This window comes from Corythoichthys intestinalis, chromosome 9 (genome assembly GCF_030265065.1).
Source record: "Corythoichthys intestinalis isolate RoL2023-P3 chromosome 9, ASM3026506v1, whole genome shotgun sequence".
In the NCBI taxonomy this organism is placed as follows: domain Eukaryota; kingdom Metazoa; phylum Chordata; class Actinopteri; order Syngnathiformes; family Syngnathidae; genus Corythoichthys; species Corythoichthys intestinalis.
The window spans coordinates 25697374-25713589 of NC_080403.1; positions in this window are offsets into that span (position 1 = coordinate 25697374).

The window sequence follows — 16216 nt, forward strand, 5'->3', positions numbered from 1 at the left end:
GGCTGCATGACATCTCGGGCTGACGCCTACGTTGTAATGTTGTGCTTATATGATCCTTGGACAAGATTTGTCCGTAAGTATGGTTGTTGTAAAGATTGTACATATTATGTTAGTAAGCGAAATGTTATATTTTTTGTATGAGACGCTTTTTGTTTATGTTTAGTGAACCTGTATAGCGTGCTAAGCTAACGTTGTTGCTAATGCAATGCTTGTGTACTTTTTTTTTCTGTAGTTTTACGACGGTCTAAAGAGGATAATGGTTTGAGGCCATTTTATTAATAAATCAGATGAAAAAGGAAGAAGTCTGATTATTAAGGCGTCGTTCACTAGCTGTCTAGCTTTGGAAAAAGTAGACGCTTCGGAGTGAGGATAGCATAGACAGATTTAAATGGCAGTAGAGTGAAATGCCCACTACAGTCCTTATATACCGTATGTTGAATGTATATATCCATCTTGTGTCTCATCTTTCCATTCCAACAATTTATTTTACAGAATATATATATAATTTACAGAAAAATATGGCATATTTTATAGATGGTTTGAATTGCGATTAATTACGATTAATTTTTAAGCTGTAATTAACTCGATTAAAAATTTTAATCGTTTGACAGCCCTATTTTATAGCTATTTTAAGAGCATTAAAAAATAATTACTGGTAATTGGGATTTTATTAGGGAATGACTTTAAATGTTTTGATATCCCTGCTCATGGAGACTCATATATGCTTAGGGGAGGTGCCTGTTTTGGTTTTAGGTCACTTGCCGCTTTGGTTTTGAAAATATTTGAATATTGAGTTTTTGAAAATAGGCCCCCTACGGATCAGCTCCGAGCCCTGTGTTCTGTCAACGGATAGTGAAGATCACATGATGTGTATATGTGAACCTTCCCAGGATTGGCCAGCCAACAAAAAGTTAATGACTCAACAATAATATCGAAGAGACAGGGCCAAAATAACAACCACGCCAGCGTTTCAAGATGGAAAAACACTGCTGACTAAAATATAAATACTCATCGATTTAAAAATAAAATAAAATGTGGTCTTGTCCACATATAGCAGGGTTTTCATCAAAGCAAATATCCTGACTCCACCGCCTAGAGAAAAAAAATATGTAATCACCATCTCATTAGGAGAAAAAAAACACAACATACCTTTTAAGCAAGTTTAGAGCTTTAGATTGCCCTAACTACTAGTAAGCATTTGTTCATTGTTCAGAGTGTGGATCTGATGTATTTCTGCACCACGGGTTTGAGTCCCGCAATGTATTTTTATTTTGGAAAAAAAAGTTAACTATTCTTTGCAGCTGATTGGAATTAGCCAACTAGCCGTTGTGTTTCTCTTGCTTCTTCAAAATGTTGACATGCAGTTGAACGCGAATGTGGCGAATCTGCAGAAAGGGACAACACAGATCTTTTCGAAGGAGAACCAGTCCTGCATGTGGGACTTGGAAGTTGTCGGAAAATAACTTTGCTTATTTTTTCGCCTAAGTTCTTAAATGCGTTCTAATCGGAGTATTGTCAAATGTTAAGGTTGGCCTGAGGCTTTTGAAATAATTTATTACCGTAAATCAGTGGTTTTGTGTGGCTAACAGGCCAAACCGTGGAAAATGTTGTTTAATAATATACCCCGATTCAGAGCTGGGATAGGCTCCAGCACCTCCGCGACAGTCGTGAGGATAAGCAGCTCGGAAGATGAATGAATGAATAAGACACACTGATGCGCGTGGACAAAGCCGTAACGTGCAAGACTTCTGGGAAATTCTTCAGTCTGGCAGTTGACGGAGCATCATAAGCCCCTTTCACACATGCCGAAACACCATGAAAATCCTGGGATTTAAACGGGCATCCCTTGCAAAAGAAAGCAATTCCCGGGATCGACTGACACAGAGATTAGGCGGACATTTAACAGGTCGCGCCTTAGAATAATGCCCGGAAAAGTCCCGGGACAAGGCGTATGTGAAAGCAACGGCTGATGACGTTAATATCATGGCGAGGCGATCGTCATTTCATCTTCGCAGTAAAACAAAAACCGGTAAACAAACATCCCAATTATCAACATAGCAAGCTGGAAATAGCTAAATTAGACTGAAAACATAAAGAAATTAAATTCCTACTGGATCGTAGAGCTGAGGAAGAGAGTCCATCATCTATCTTTGGAAATGTGTGTTTTTTTTTTGTTGGTGTTTGTTAGTGTCCGCAACTGTGGAAACAAGGTTTTACCTCAAATTAGAAAACAACGGAGGGATGCGTTCAAGGGTTTATTAAATACAAACAAAAGTACATGTGATCGCGGAAAATGGGGAATAACATAATGGGTCCGTGACAGTAGGTCGACGGGGATCAATAATGCGGTTGGCAGAGAGCCGATAAGACAACAAAGCAAATACACTCAAATACCAGCACAATGTAGGGTTGCACAGGTGTCGAATGGCGCCCAGCAAGTTAATATCTCAGCACCCTTCTCTTGGATCGCCTGGGCTAAAAGACAGTCTTTATCAGCTTGAATTGGCTGCAGTTGCGATGTCGGGAACGCTCCCTCAAACGACTCTGTAAAAAAAACACGATTTGTCCGACATTGTGACAGCCGATGCAGACCAAAAATATCAAATTCCTGTTGATTTTGATTCACTGCCTATTCATTTGGGAGATTCCTGGGCCACTTCCTGTTCTGTAACTTAAAACCAACAGGAAGAGACTCATAAAATGCCCCAAAATCAACAGGAACTTCAGGAAGTGACTGAAAATCAATAAGGTAATGATCTGAATTGCCCCAAAATTACCTTGTTGCCTAGCATTCGCTGCCACTGATGGCCATAGGCGTTCAATCGTTTGAAGTGGGAGGGATGGCAGCTGCCACCCTCCCAGTTCAAATGGATTGGACGTCTACTAGTGGTAAACTCATTCCAATTCACAACAGAAGCTTATTTTTCTGTTTATTAGCCGTTTTGTAGAATATCTTAGCTTGATTTCCTGACCAATGTATCGATAATCGTTGCCTCGCCATATCGTGAGATCATCGTTATTGTAAGCTTTGTATCGCAAATCGTATCGTATCGTGAGCAAGGGCGTAGGTTTGGTCTTAATATTGGTAGGGACGATATAACAGCATAACCTGCATGTACACTTTTTGCTGGGGACGGGACATTAATAAAACCAAACATATTTGGTGAATGGTGGTCAGGGCTACATTTCTCACCAATTATGAACCTAATTAATTGATAGGCTAAATGATTAATGCAGAATAAATCTGTATTGACCTAAACTAACTTTCACACTGCAAATTTATAACGTCTTAATCTGATAATTTTTGTTAAATCCAGTCAAATAATTTTCTCCATCTTTTTTTGAGTGTTAAAGATTAGTTGAAAGATTAATACGTCAGATTCTTCCACTTTGAGTAAATATTACTATTTGTTTGTATTGAGCCAATACATAAAAGTTGATCATTTTTCACCTAAATCAAGAAAAAAAATCTTTCAAATAATGTTTTGAACCATATTCTTAAATTAAGAACATTTCTGACAAACAAGGTTTTCTTTTAAGATTATACAAACATTTTGCTTAAAAAAAGTCTGTTAAGCTTATTTTCAGCTAGCTGTTTTTATTTCAAGAAATCTGTGCGTAACGTCGACTTGACTCGACTTTTATCAAAATTAGCGAAGTGTTCCCCACCTCCACAACATTGACGTCTTTTTACATTACTTACAGTGGCTGCTGCTGGCGGAAAAAAACTTCTAATATCCCTCGTCATTGGGGGGGGGGGTTTGTATTTCTGTCGGGCTGTGATTGGGTGTGTGTGTGTGTGGGGGGGGGGTCAAGCCATCAGCCAATCAAACGTGCGTTTGAGGGGGAAAAAATGGACTTGCACATTTAGCGAGTGAAAAGGGGTCAGTGTAAGTCTGAACATAATGAAAGTACTGTAATTCACTTAATAATGGTCAAGGATCAATTCTATCCTTACAACGTACAGGAAGATAATCTAAATGACCTATATAACTGAAATCATTATATAATGCAAATAAGGTTGCTTAAAAGTTGGTGGGGATAATTTGAGCATCCTGAAAAGTTGGTAGTGTTATGTCCCTACCGTCCCTATGCAAATCTACGCCCTTGATCGTGAGGTACCAAGAAGTTCCCACTCTTAGTGACGGACTGGGGCTGATTTAATACTTCAGGAACTAGACAGCTTTCCGTGAATGATTTAACCATATATTCTTCTAAATGGGAAGTTGAGTGAAAATGTCAAATTGTGTCTGTGTGCAGTCTGCCTGAGCTTCCTGGGCATCTTCGAGTCATGGTTGAGCGGTCTTCCGGTTCCCCCAGGCGTCATCGCTCTACGCTTCTTGCTCTTCCTGAGCTACACCTACGCCATCGTGTTGATGCTCCTCACGCCCCTCGTCGCCGTGGAAATGCTCTACCGACACCTGTGGTTGACGAGAGGAGAAGAGGAAGATGAAGAGGAGCAGGAGAAGGCTCGGCTTTTTGACGCATTTGGTTACCTGTGCTGTTTGTCGGTGTGGGTGAAGGTAGCACTCAGCCTGCGGTGCCAGTGGTGGTCGGAGGACACGAGGACAGCGGCTTGCTTGGGCGCCGGGGGGTCTCTGATGTGCTGCCTTCCTAATATACTAGGCCCACGGCCCAGTGCTCTGCGCCCCTGCTGGGATATGGCCTTCCTCTGTTTAATCCTGCTCCTGCTTACATGCTTGCTTCTTCTCGCGGTCGTGGCCTGCCATGGTTTGCATGAAGAGAAGAAGGAACACAAAACGATCCCCCTCGGGCATGCTCGGCGGGATCCAAACTTGGTGCTGGCATTGCTGGCTGTGCTCGGCGTACTAGTGCTTCCGATTTACCTCGGCGTCAACGTCCTTCTCCTGAGAAGCGTGGAGACCCTCCTGGAGGCCTGTATCAGCTTCTTTTTGGGATGCGTACCCCGAAGCGCCGCCATCACGGCCGCTGTGCCCGTGTGAAGCATTTGGACTCTGATTGAAAAAGGGATTACAGGATTAATATGACATGTGGGGACAGTGTTTACACGCAGGGCGTAGAGTGTTGGTGAAATGCTGAGGAGGCAGGTTGAGGGAGGCTTGCTGGCCAAAGCCAAGGAGGATTAAGGGGCACTACGAGGACGCAATCGGATGGGCGTTATGAAATAAAAGCATGATCGAGCTGAATTTTTACGATGATCATCTAAATTTTGGGGGGCTCTCAAACTCACTTCAACATAGTTTCTTGGCATCAAAATGAAACCACGACTAAAATTATTCATACCAAATAAGATTTTTGTGATATACAGAAATAATATATTTAAATAATTTTTTAAAAATTAATACAATGCTAATAAAATTAATGGAATTAAACGTAAAGTTTTTTTTTCATCATATTTAACTCATTGCATGCCACTGATAGTGATAAATGTCCAATTTATTTTCGTTTACAATGGGAAGACTAGCTGTGAATGTTTGTTAATTCACCCCTCCCGGTCAAAATGGATTGGACGTCTGGCGCCCTCAATAGCCGTCAATGAGTGCCCTGTAAGGGTTAAAAAATTTTTTTTTTTTTTTTTTAAATCATGCAAGAAAGGAGAAAAGGTTACCAAAAATTGTGACTAAGTGTTTAAAGCAATACTTCAAAATAGGAACAAAAGAGACTGCACTCAAGAGAATGTAACAATGTGGAAAACATGGACTTACTGATTGCTTGGAGAAAATGGGAAAGTACCACCATTGAAGTGTGTTTACACATCCAACGAAATGCAGGTGAGCAAACAAAAAAAGGTAGGGACGGAGATTTGATAAAACGTTACACAGGAAATTGAATGTATGCAAACTTGGGATTCAGTTGAACACGATACATTTGGGATAATTGCTTTTTGTCACCAGCTGAAATCCATCCATCTTCAACTTGGATAACACAGTGTCAGTCCTAGAGTGGTTTGTTGAATCTGCCTTACTGTTCCTAAGGTAAGGGGTTCAAATCTTATACAGTATCTGAACTCCATTTGGATTTAGCATGTTGTAGCAGTGCTTGGCTTGTGAAGTGATGGCTTTTCTCTGGGTATTCTGGATTCCTTCCACACCCCAAAAAATAACCTTCGAAGACTTTGAAGGTTAAAATGAGTCAGTTTCCCTTAAAGCAGTACTTCTCAAATAGTAGGGGGGGCAGAGCGATGCCAGGGGTGGCGCGTGTGACCTCGGGGAACATGCTTTTTAAAAAAAAATTTTTATTCTTGCCGTACTAGAATAAAGTGTACTTGCACATCCACTCAGTGGGTGGCAGTGGCGCTCTCATTTTCAAAGTGCGCGCAGTATTTTTGAAGTAAGAAAGAGCACACGGAAGAGACTGACATGAAGAGCTGGAGAGTTCCCCATCTCGAGTTGTGCACCGTTTTCGAAAGCCGCTTTCCGGCCGGACTCACGCAGCGACCCACTGTCTTCTCCGGTTCTCACGTGTCCGCCCGAGAAGTGCCATTTTCGGCTTGGGATCGTCACGACGACCGCCCTCACCTACGGTTCTCCCTCGGCCGCCGAGAATGCGCTTTTTTCGGCCTGTTTGCCTTTTGGCTTTGACATTTAATACAGTGGTAGATAAGGAAAGACCACTGTTTACTGTGTCTAAAAATGATTATAGCGGACAGCCGGAAGCCAAATCAATTAAGATGCCACTTAAGGACATTAGACCCCAATCTCATTGATAAGCCGCTTGGTTATTTTTCAGCGAAAACGTGCCGAATATTGCCAACAATGGTCCTGCTTTGTCAGTGTTATATCAGTAAACCAGTGAGCACTGTTAGCTTGCTTAGTGGAAAATAACCCCACACTATTGCAAACTGGAGGTGATACTGTGAGCAGCGAAAATAAAAATTGTCCTTCTGTCCAAAGACACTCTTTTTTTCTTCTTCTTCTTCTTCTATTCAGTTTTGTTTTTTCGGTCAATTTTTTTGGCATATTGTCCTCATGAGTTAATGTTTCCAATCAGTTTGAATTTGTTATTATTTACTGATTTTATTTTTCAGTATCAAATGGTCAAAAATGTACCTTGAGTGTATTTTTACAGTTTGGATGTGACTTTTTAATTCAGGCAAATTGATGCACGTTAAGTCTTTTCTGTTACAAACAAAACAATGTTAATAAAGTTGTACTTTATAAGTTGATCTGTTATTTACTCTAATAGAAAAAAAAGGATACAATGTGAGGCAGAGGCGCACTTATAATAGTAATATTATAGACCAATTATACTATTTACAGTGGCGGCAGAGTTTGGGGGGCGCGAAACATTGACGTCTTCCTTGGGGGGGCGTAACAGAAAATAATTGAGAAGCACTGCCTTAAAGCAACACTAACTTTTCAGTTTTGGTTGATTTTAGCGACGCAGGTGGACAAAAGCGGTAGTGTTTTGCCTTAAGGAAAACTGCGTTTCCCATGATGACCAGCGCACAGTGTTGTAAAATTCAGATGAACCGGTCGCCTGCAGATGTATTAAACATTTCTGTTTTCAGTAGCTGTGTGAAGGACGAATAGTAATGAGGTAATGAATCCAGTTGTGGCTAAACAATAGCAAATGACGATGTTGAAAATAGAAACATTTCATTTTGTACTGTATCGCCCCACCGGTCGTCTGACCCCCCATACACCCCCGAACTCGTCAGCACTGACAAGTTCGGTTGGGGGGGTCATGCCAGCGAGTAAAAGCCGGGTCAATGTTTATATTTGTGTGTACTTTTGTCCTGGTAGCCCCCCTTTTTATTTTTTTTTCTCCTCGGACAAAACTTTTTGTCTCTTTTGTTGCTCTGCCATCTTTGCAGAATTCGCATCGACTTCCGTTTTTATAACAAATGTGGAAAGGGGGAGGTGATGTATGCTGTAAAGCAGTCAGCCCATTTGTAGTCTTTTTGTGTGGCAGGGTTTCTGCCACCCTCCTCAAAGTTAATTAGTGCCAATGAAAGTGATGCAGACCCCCCTCGAGATATAAAAGAGGTGGCATTCAACTAGTTGTTAGTCGACATATCATCACAAATGTTACGAAAATATTTTATTAAGGTTGAAAAGTTACCTAGTGTTGCTTGAAATGCAATCATGTCATAGGCTTCAGCTCGAAAGTGACCCTAAACTGAAGTGCACCCAAAAAAATGGATAATTTGTAAAATGACCCAAATGTAATATGTAAGCCAAGTTTGTATTAAAATGTATTTAAATATAAATTGCACTTGTTTTCTTTCTAAACTTATGGGTGTCAATGTTTGATTGCATTTGCGACTGGTATCAAAGCTGAAAATAAAAACAAGCAAAATGCTGTCTGCATAATTTGGAAAGAAGTTCTTGTGTAGGCTAATTGGTCGACCAGTTTTAAAATAGTTTACTTTTGACCATACGCAGAGAATAGGAGGGGCGGGGGGGCATAGCCCTCCCTGGTGTCCCAAATTGACTTTCCAATATATGAATTTAAAATTAAGACCTTGCCGGTAAAATGTTGTCTGTAAAAGTTGTACAGCAATAAAACAAACTACAAAACTGAATGAAATGAACAAAAAAAAAAATGTTTATAATGGGTCAAAATTACCCCCGTGACCCTTGTGAGGATAAACGGCTTGGAAATTGAATGAATGGTTAAAAATTATTTTTCAAAAAGATCATGTGACTAGCACCATGGAGACTGTCAATTGATTTGCTTAGCCAAAAAAAACACCTGAGGACAGAAGAGGAAAGATGGATATACGTAATTTTTTCAAACCTAAGCTTTCAAAAGCGACAACAACTACTGAACGAGAACCTAGAATTGAAGATGCGGGTCATGAAACGCCGGAGAGCACCGCCAAAAGGGTGAGCAAAGTTTCAGTCTGCTCCACTGAAGACGTTAACCCTAAAAAATAATGGGTAACAAAATAGCACTCATTTTCAACATATTATTTTAAATGTTCCTGGCTGGAATATATAAAGCCTGTATGTACGAGCATGGGCTAAGCTACTATCTTATAAATTTATTGTTGACACTGCGTTTCGGGGTCATCAAAATTTTTGCCCCCGCTACCACAAAAGTCAAACTCCGCCTATGCTTTTGTCCCTCTCGAGGCAGGGGTTGCACATTTGCAACAACTAAATACTACAGCAATCACCTAATTAATGCACATTCATATTTTATAAGCCTTTATTTATTCTGATGTGCCATTTTTCTTAAAGTTTGAGCCTCAGCAAGTTAATAGAATTTCTACACTGAAGAAAATAATATTTCTTTAAATAACGATACTTCATGTAAGGAAATCGCATTTCCAAATATTATTAATAAAATTTCCAGTGAATCAACCATTTCTTCAAATAGAGAAATGTTTTGGGGGAAAAATAGCCTACTATGTTTATCAATGTTGGATCCTATTTAATTTTACATTACACCAAGTGCGTAGGTTTGCATAGGCACATAACACTACCAACTTTTCAGGACGCTCAAATTGTCCCCACCAACTTTTAAGCAACCTTATTTGCATTATACTGTTTAGTTATACAGTTATACACTTCGGTTATATAGGTAATTTAGATTGTCTTCCCATATGTTGCAATGATAGAATAGACCCTACCATTATTAAGTGAATTATTTTCAGACTTATATTGATCCCGTTTCACTTGCTGAATATGCCGGTCCATTTTTTTCCCCCTCTCAAACGAACGTTTGGTTGGCTGATGACTACCTACGCCCAAGCAGGCCCGTGCAGAAAGGGGGGGGGGGGTGAGGGTGCTTGAGCACCTGCCCCTTTGCCCCTACATGCCCAAAGTGCCCCTTTTGCCTGGGCTTTTTATTTATTTATTTTGTGCGTATGTGTGTGCTGGCATGCCACCGAGTACTTTACTTGAACACCGAAAACACCTTTAGAAAGTAAATAAATAAATAAATAATTAAATGTTCTTCTGTGACCTGGGTGTGTGGTGAGGAGTCTGAGGACATCCGGTGATTGAAAACAAACGGTGTTACTCAATTAAACAGTGTTCGAGCAAATACTATAGTGAAAATTCTTACACCAAGTTTATTGTGAGGATTTAAAAAAATAAAATAAAAATGTAATTTTCTCTTAATGTATATAGTTTTCTACTTTAATAATGAATTACCTCCCGCCCTCAGGCTATTTTGGCCCGTGTGTCTCTTCTCTCCCTAGGCAACCCTATTTGTCTGTTCTCGTCACAACATTATCCAGAAAAGTACACAACTTTAAGTTCTCTAATTATAAAATAATAGTTTTGAAAAACTGCTGATGGTGGCTCAGTGAACATCTAATTTGGTTTGTTCTCAAATGAACAAGTTAAGAAAGTTTTGATATAGGAGGTTGAAGAAAGAAAAGAGGCAAAGACTGACTGAGTCACAGCCAGAAATCCCAATTACAGTCTGTCACAGTCATAGCCAATTATACTGTAAAGCTGGTTAAACTGGTAGTTATGTTGTTGTAAAGTGGATTAAATTTTTGTTCATATTTATATCTCAACCCGAGGCCGTTGGCAATCTTACAGATACGTATGCCCTTACAAACTGGTGACTAATCTTACAACGTTGTATATAGCGTGCAATATGAAACAAAAATAAAAACTCTAAAAAAATAAAAACTCTATTTTTAAAACAATATGAATTTATTGGTAATATTGTAATATATAACCTGGTGCAATCAAAGAACAATTAATATCTTCAGCTACATCATGTTTAATGAAATTTAACAGTGACTTTTGTTGTAATTGTATGTAGCACTTTTGGCAATTTCTATCATGTCTTGATGGCTTCACTCGCAATTCAGTTTGACATGAAGGTAGTTCATCAGTGTGTCCAACTATAAATTAAAAAGGTCAATTGATAAAACTAACTTACCGACGCAATCTTTGAGTCAGGGAACATTTCTTTTGCTAATTGTGAGAAGTGATCAGCAATAGTTGCAGGCAAATTGTGTTCGGCAACAAATTGGCAGAATAAAATCTCCGCTTTCGTCACTTGTCATTCTGCAGACTTCATCTTTATGACCAGTGTTGTTAATCTTACTTTTAAAAAGTAATTAATTACAGTTGCAAATTACTTCTCCCAAAAAGTAATTGAGTTAGTTACTCAGTTACCAAAATGTAAGCGTAATTAGTTACTTGGCAAAGTAACTGGAGTTACCTTTCATGTTTTTTTTTTTTTTCATTTTTTCAAAAAAAACAACAAAAAACAAAAGACATAGTAACCTTTGCTATGTTTGGACGTCATTTAATGTTGTGAATCAACCGTTAAAGTTGTTAAAATTTCTCCTGTTTTTGCATTAGTTCCCTTCTGTCTACTTTCGACATGTGAAAGTTTTAAAAGTATTTCATCATTTAAAGACAGATTCAAGTCAAGATTTTGCCGGTATAGGAGTATTTTAGATAAAATGTTACTTAGGTTCGCTGGGAAGGTTCAGTACAACAGAGCCTTTCTGAGGGCCCAAGTGCACCAGATGCATGATCATTGTGGTTCCAGTCCGACTCCGGTAAAAAATAGCGCTGGAGCCAATCCGTTCCCATTATATCCCATTGTTCAACGTATCCCGGCCGCGTCAGTGCTCCGGATTGACTGCGAACCACCTCCGGCGTGCCGCATGCCCGCCGGATGGTATAGGCTATTTTCTATTTTTGCCGGACACGCATCCGACAAAATGGGCGGAGCTGGGCCTGACGTCAAAAGCCCGGGTGCCTCATCACAGTTTAAACACGAGCGAAGATGGATGATGAGCGCTTCATTATGGAGTTGGAAACTGTCACAAAGTAATATACGATGCAGCAGATCGTTATTATAAGGACAGCATTAAAAGCGAAGCTGCAAGGTGTCCTATTATGTGTGTTTTTCTGGCAATGATATCAAACACACGGAGTGCTGACAATTTTGAGCGAAAAAAAAAAGAAAAAAAAGCAGCGTATCTGGAAGTGGTTCCACTGCAGAAATTCTCGTGCCGGGCGCACACACAATGTCGGTTTGTATACAGAGTCGAGGGGGAACAGTACGAAAGAGAAAAAAGAGACACCCACAAGTTTCGACCTGGTGGTCTATTCAAGACGTTTCTCTTTCTTTCCTACATTACACTTGACTTCATAGAAAAAACAACAGTTTGCGCTAGGCACAGGAATCTGCAGTGTTGAGACACCAATTCCAAGTACGCTGTTTTTTTAGTTCGTGTAGTATAGAATTCGCTATCCATTTTATAAATATTACAGATTATTTAACAGTTGTTTATAACAGCTCTATGAGATGTTATGTGCCATAAATTTTAGATGTGCACAAAGATATAAACCCACCGACACAACCAAGGGCATAATAGCCCCCCTTCCCCCCACACACGGAGCCCTGATCTCAACATGATGCAGTCAATCTGGAATTAAGAGACAGACACAACTAAAATATTATAGCGTCGCCGGGGCTGTCATCGGTGGGTTAATTTATGCACCAACGCGGGGCTGTCATTGGTGTGCTGGTGCACCAGCGCGACGCTCCGATTGGTGGACTAGATAGCGTCAGTGTATATAGTTGTTGTTTTTGCATTGGTGAGGTGGCGGGAAATTTATAAAGAAAAAGAGGGAAAAGGCGTTGAAGCTCGTGTGTTGTTTTCGCGGCCAAACTTCCGCTTAGCAAACGTTACAATATCAATATGCAAGGAAAAAAATGTGCTCTCTCTCTCTGCTTCTCTGATGAGTACAGACTCCGTGTGTTTGTAGTTGTTTTAAATGGCACATTATCGCGCACAATCACGCGAGAGCTCACGAGGGGACGGAGTTGGCGGACCGCAGCCATGCGCAGCCGGTATGATTTTCCTGTTTTTGACGTACTGCGTGGCACGCAGTCAACACTGAACCGGACCGGAACCGCAACGATCATGCATCTGGTGTACTTGGGCCCTGAGAATTCTACTGCTTTAAGATGCTGGCTGTTTACTAACGCCGCCGAGTGTCATTTCGCGTGTAGTTCTATATGCATGCGATATCTAGGCGTAGATTGTAGGCTGTCGGCTGCAGTCAGAAAATATTGGAGCCATCTAGCCTAGCATCGCATTTGCTACAGCATCACAACAAACACTCTTCTCTCTCCGTGTCTCGGACTTTTCTCGCGTCATTCAACCAACGTAGTAACGCACATTGTCTCGTTGCTGAAACGGTGACAAAATCCGAACGGAGAAAAAAAATGTAATGCGCGAAAAACGTATGGCATACGGATTTAAAAATCAGTGCTCAAATTACGCCAAAATCATACAACTTGACAGGTATGCATATACCCCTTTTGATCTATGAGCACCTGCCCCTCCATCGGTCTCTGCACGCATAAGCAGATTTTAAGGGAGGCCAGGCCCCCCCGGTGGCCGAAAAGTGTCCTTGCATGTATTTGACTTTCCTATTTATATAAAATTTGTAAAGCAATAAAACTGCAACAAAAATGAATGAAATAAACAAAAAAATATATTTTTACAATGGGTCAAAATGATTTTTCGGACAGATCATGTCACTAGCAACTTAGACGGTCATTTGCTTTGCATATAAAATTTAAAAAAAAAAAAAAATTCAAATTATTTTTTTTCTTTGATTGAATATATATATATATATATATATATATATATATATTATATTATATAATTAAATTTTGCTGCTTCGAGTATTTGTTTAATTAAAGTGGTGTTGTAATAGTTTGTTTTTGAAAGTGTTTGCATTTTGTTTTCTTCATTTGGGTGGATACACTGCCCTCTAGTCTGCCTCATTTTACATGGCCAAATCCAGCTGCTCTCTGTTAAGACCAACATAAGCTAGGTTTTTGTTTGAGCTAATGTTTTTTTTTAATGCATTCGTAATTTAGTTTAAGGTATATTTAGCCAATTTTTGTGGGAATATGTACTATGATATGAGTATTTATGAACCATTTGTTAAGAGCATTGTAAAAAAAAAAAAAAAAAAAAAAAAAAACTTTAGTATTTTATAACATTTAAACTAGCAGACTTTTGCTATGTAAATTAGCCAATTGTGCTTTGGTGGACATAGATCATTTTTTATTTTTATACCGTTTGAGGCTCAGCTCAGGTATTTTAATTTTTTTACGATTATCCGATTACTCGATTATTGGAACTAACTAGTTCATCGATTAATCGACTACTAAAATAATCGATAGCTACAGCCCTAATTAATTGAATCAAAAAGTTGATTCAATCATAAATAAATAAATAAATAAATAGCTTTCGCATGCATTTTTTTGAGTTTCAAATGTTGTTTTTTTTACATTCAAACACATTTTTTTTTTTTGATTGGCTTTTTTTGGTTAAAGATATACTGTATTTTGATTGAAGCAACTTTTTTTTTAAATTGAAGCAACATTTTTTTGATCGAATAATGAAGACACAAATCTACCTCCATATGGGTCCCGTCCGTCCAGGGGATATAATTTTTGACTGGGGTAACTACATTGGCACATCACCGGCGGGCGTACCATATTCAATGGATGACGACCTTAGAAATGAAGTTCTTCCCCTCAAGAATGATGGGAAACAATAAACACTCATTGTCAACTTATTATTACAAATATTCCTCTAAGTTAATTTTATTGCTGACACTGCGTTTCGGGGTCATCAACATGTTGTGCCCCCCCTGCCCCAAAAGTCAAACTCCGACTATGTCTGCACGGTTCTGTGCCCTGGCGTTACACGCACATGTTTAACATCAATTTAACAAAGACGAGATATTTTTATAAAGTATAGTACTTTTCTGCCCCCATAAATTAGAAATAAACAAAATATCATTCAATTTGACATAAAGAAATTGTATATCCAAATGAAATCAGTGAACAAGAGGTTATTCGTTAGGAGTGGGAACCTCACGATACGATTTACGATACAAAGATCACGATAACGATGATCTGACGATGTAGCGATACAATGATTTTCGATACATTGGTCAGGAAATTTCTAGGATATTCTACAAAAAACTAATAAAAAGAAAAACAAGCTTCTGCTGTGAATTGGAATGGGTTTATCACTAGTAGACGTCCAATCCATTTGAACTGGGAGGGTGGCAGCGAATGAACGAATGTTCATTCCCTCCCACTTCCAACGGATTGAACGTTTATGGCCGTCAGTGGCAGCCAATGCCAGGCAATGAGTAATTTTGGGCCATGTAAGGTCATTTACGTGTCGATTTTCAGTTACTTCCTGTTGATTTTGGGGTATTTTATGGGTCAATTGCTGTTTATTTTGCGTTACAGTTACAAATGAATAGGCAGTGACTCAAACTCAACAGGAAATGACCTGTAAATGCTTTAAAATAAAAAGCAAGTGACCTGTAAATGCCCCAAAAATCGGACCGAATGACTGTGAATGCACTGGTTTTGAATGAACGAACGTTCCCAGTCTAAATTACGTTTTTAAAAAGTACTGCTCATTGAGCCTTGAGAATTTTAAAATTTTTAAAACTGCCTGTCTAATGTACAAGGTGTTAAATGGATTTGCCCCACCTCCCATGTCGGACTTTCTAAAAAAAAAAAAAAAAAAAAAGGGCTCACAGAGGTCTCGGGACCAGGGCCTCGGCTAGAGGGGACTGTGAGGTTCCAATCAGAAAAACAGCCTTCGGTCACAATTCTCTCTCTGTAAAGGCCTGTAAAACCTGGAACAGTTTACCACTCGCCATCAGGCAATGTCCCACAATACGAATTTTCAAAACTCAGCTCAAGCAGTGGTTGAAAGCAAATCAGTCTTGCAATCACTGACTTTTAAGTTCTTAGTAACGTATTGTGTTGTTTTATTGTAACCTTTTGTTATTTCTTTCCTTTTTGTATCTTTGTGTCACCTGTTTAGGGATTACAGATGTAAATTAGCATATACTTGCTACAATCTGGCATATTTACATCTTTTTAGATGTTCATCAACGTGCACTGTCCCTATTAAATAAATAAATAAATAAATAAAAATAAATAAATGGATTTTTTTTTTTTTTTTTAAATTGACACCTTTTTAAAACGATATCACGATTCTTGACAGGAGCATATCGATAACCTTTTGGGATACAAAGTATCACGATATGTCACCGTTTCGATATTTTATCACACCCCTATTATTCGTCCATCTATGAAACTCATTTGTGGGGGGAAAAATGCCTGATATGTATGCCAATTTTGGATTGAATTTATTTACTTAAATTTACAACTAAGAAAACGACATTCTTAAAAAAAAAAAAAAAAAAAGAAGAAAGGAAAAAAAAAAGGGAAACAAGTTATACTC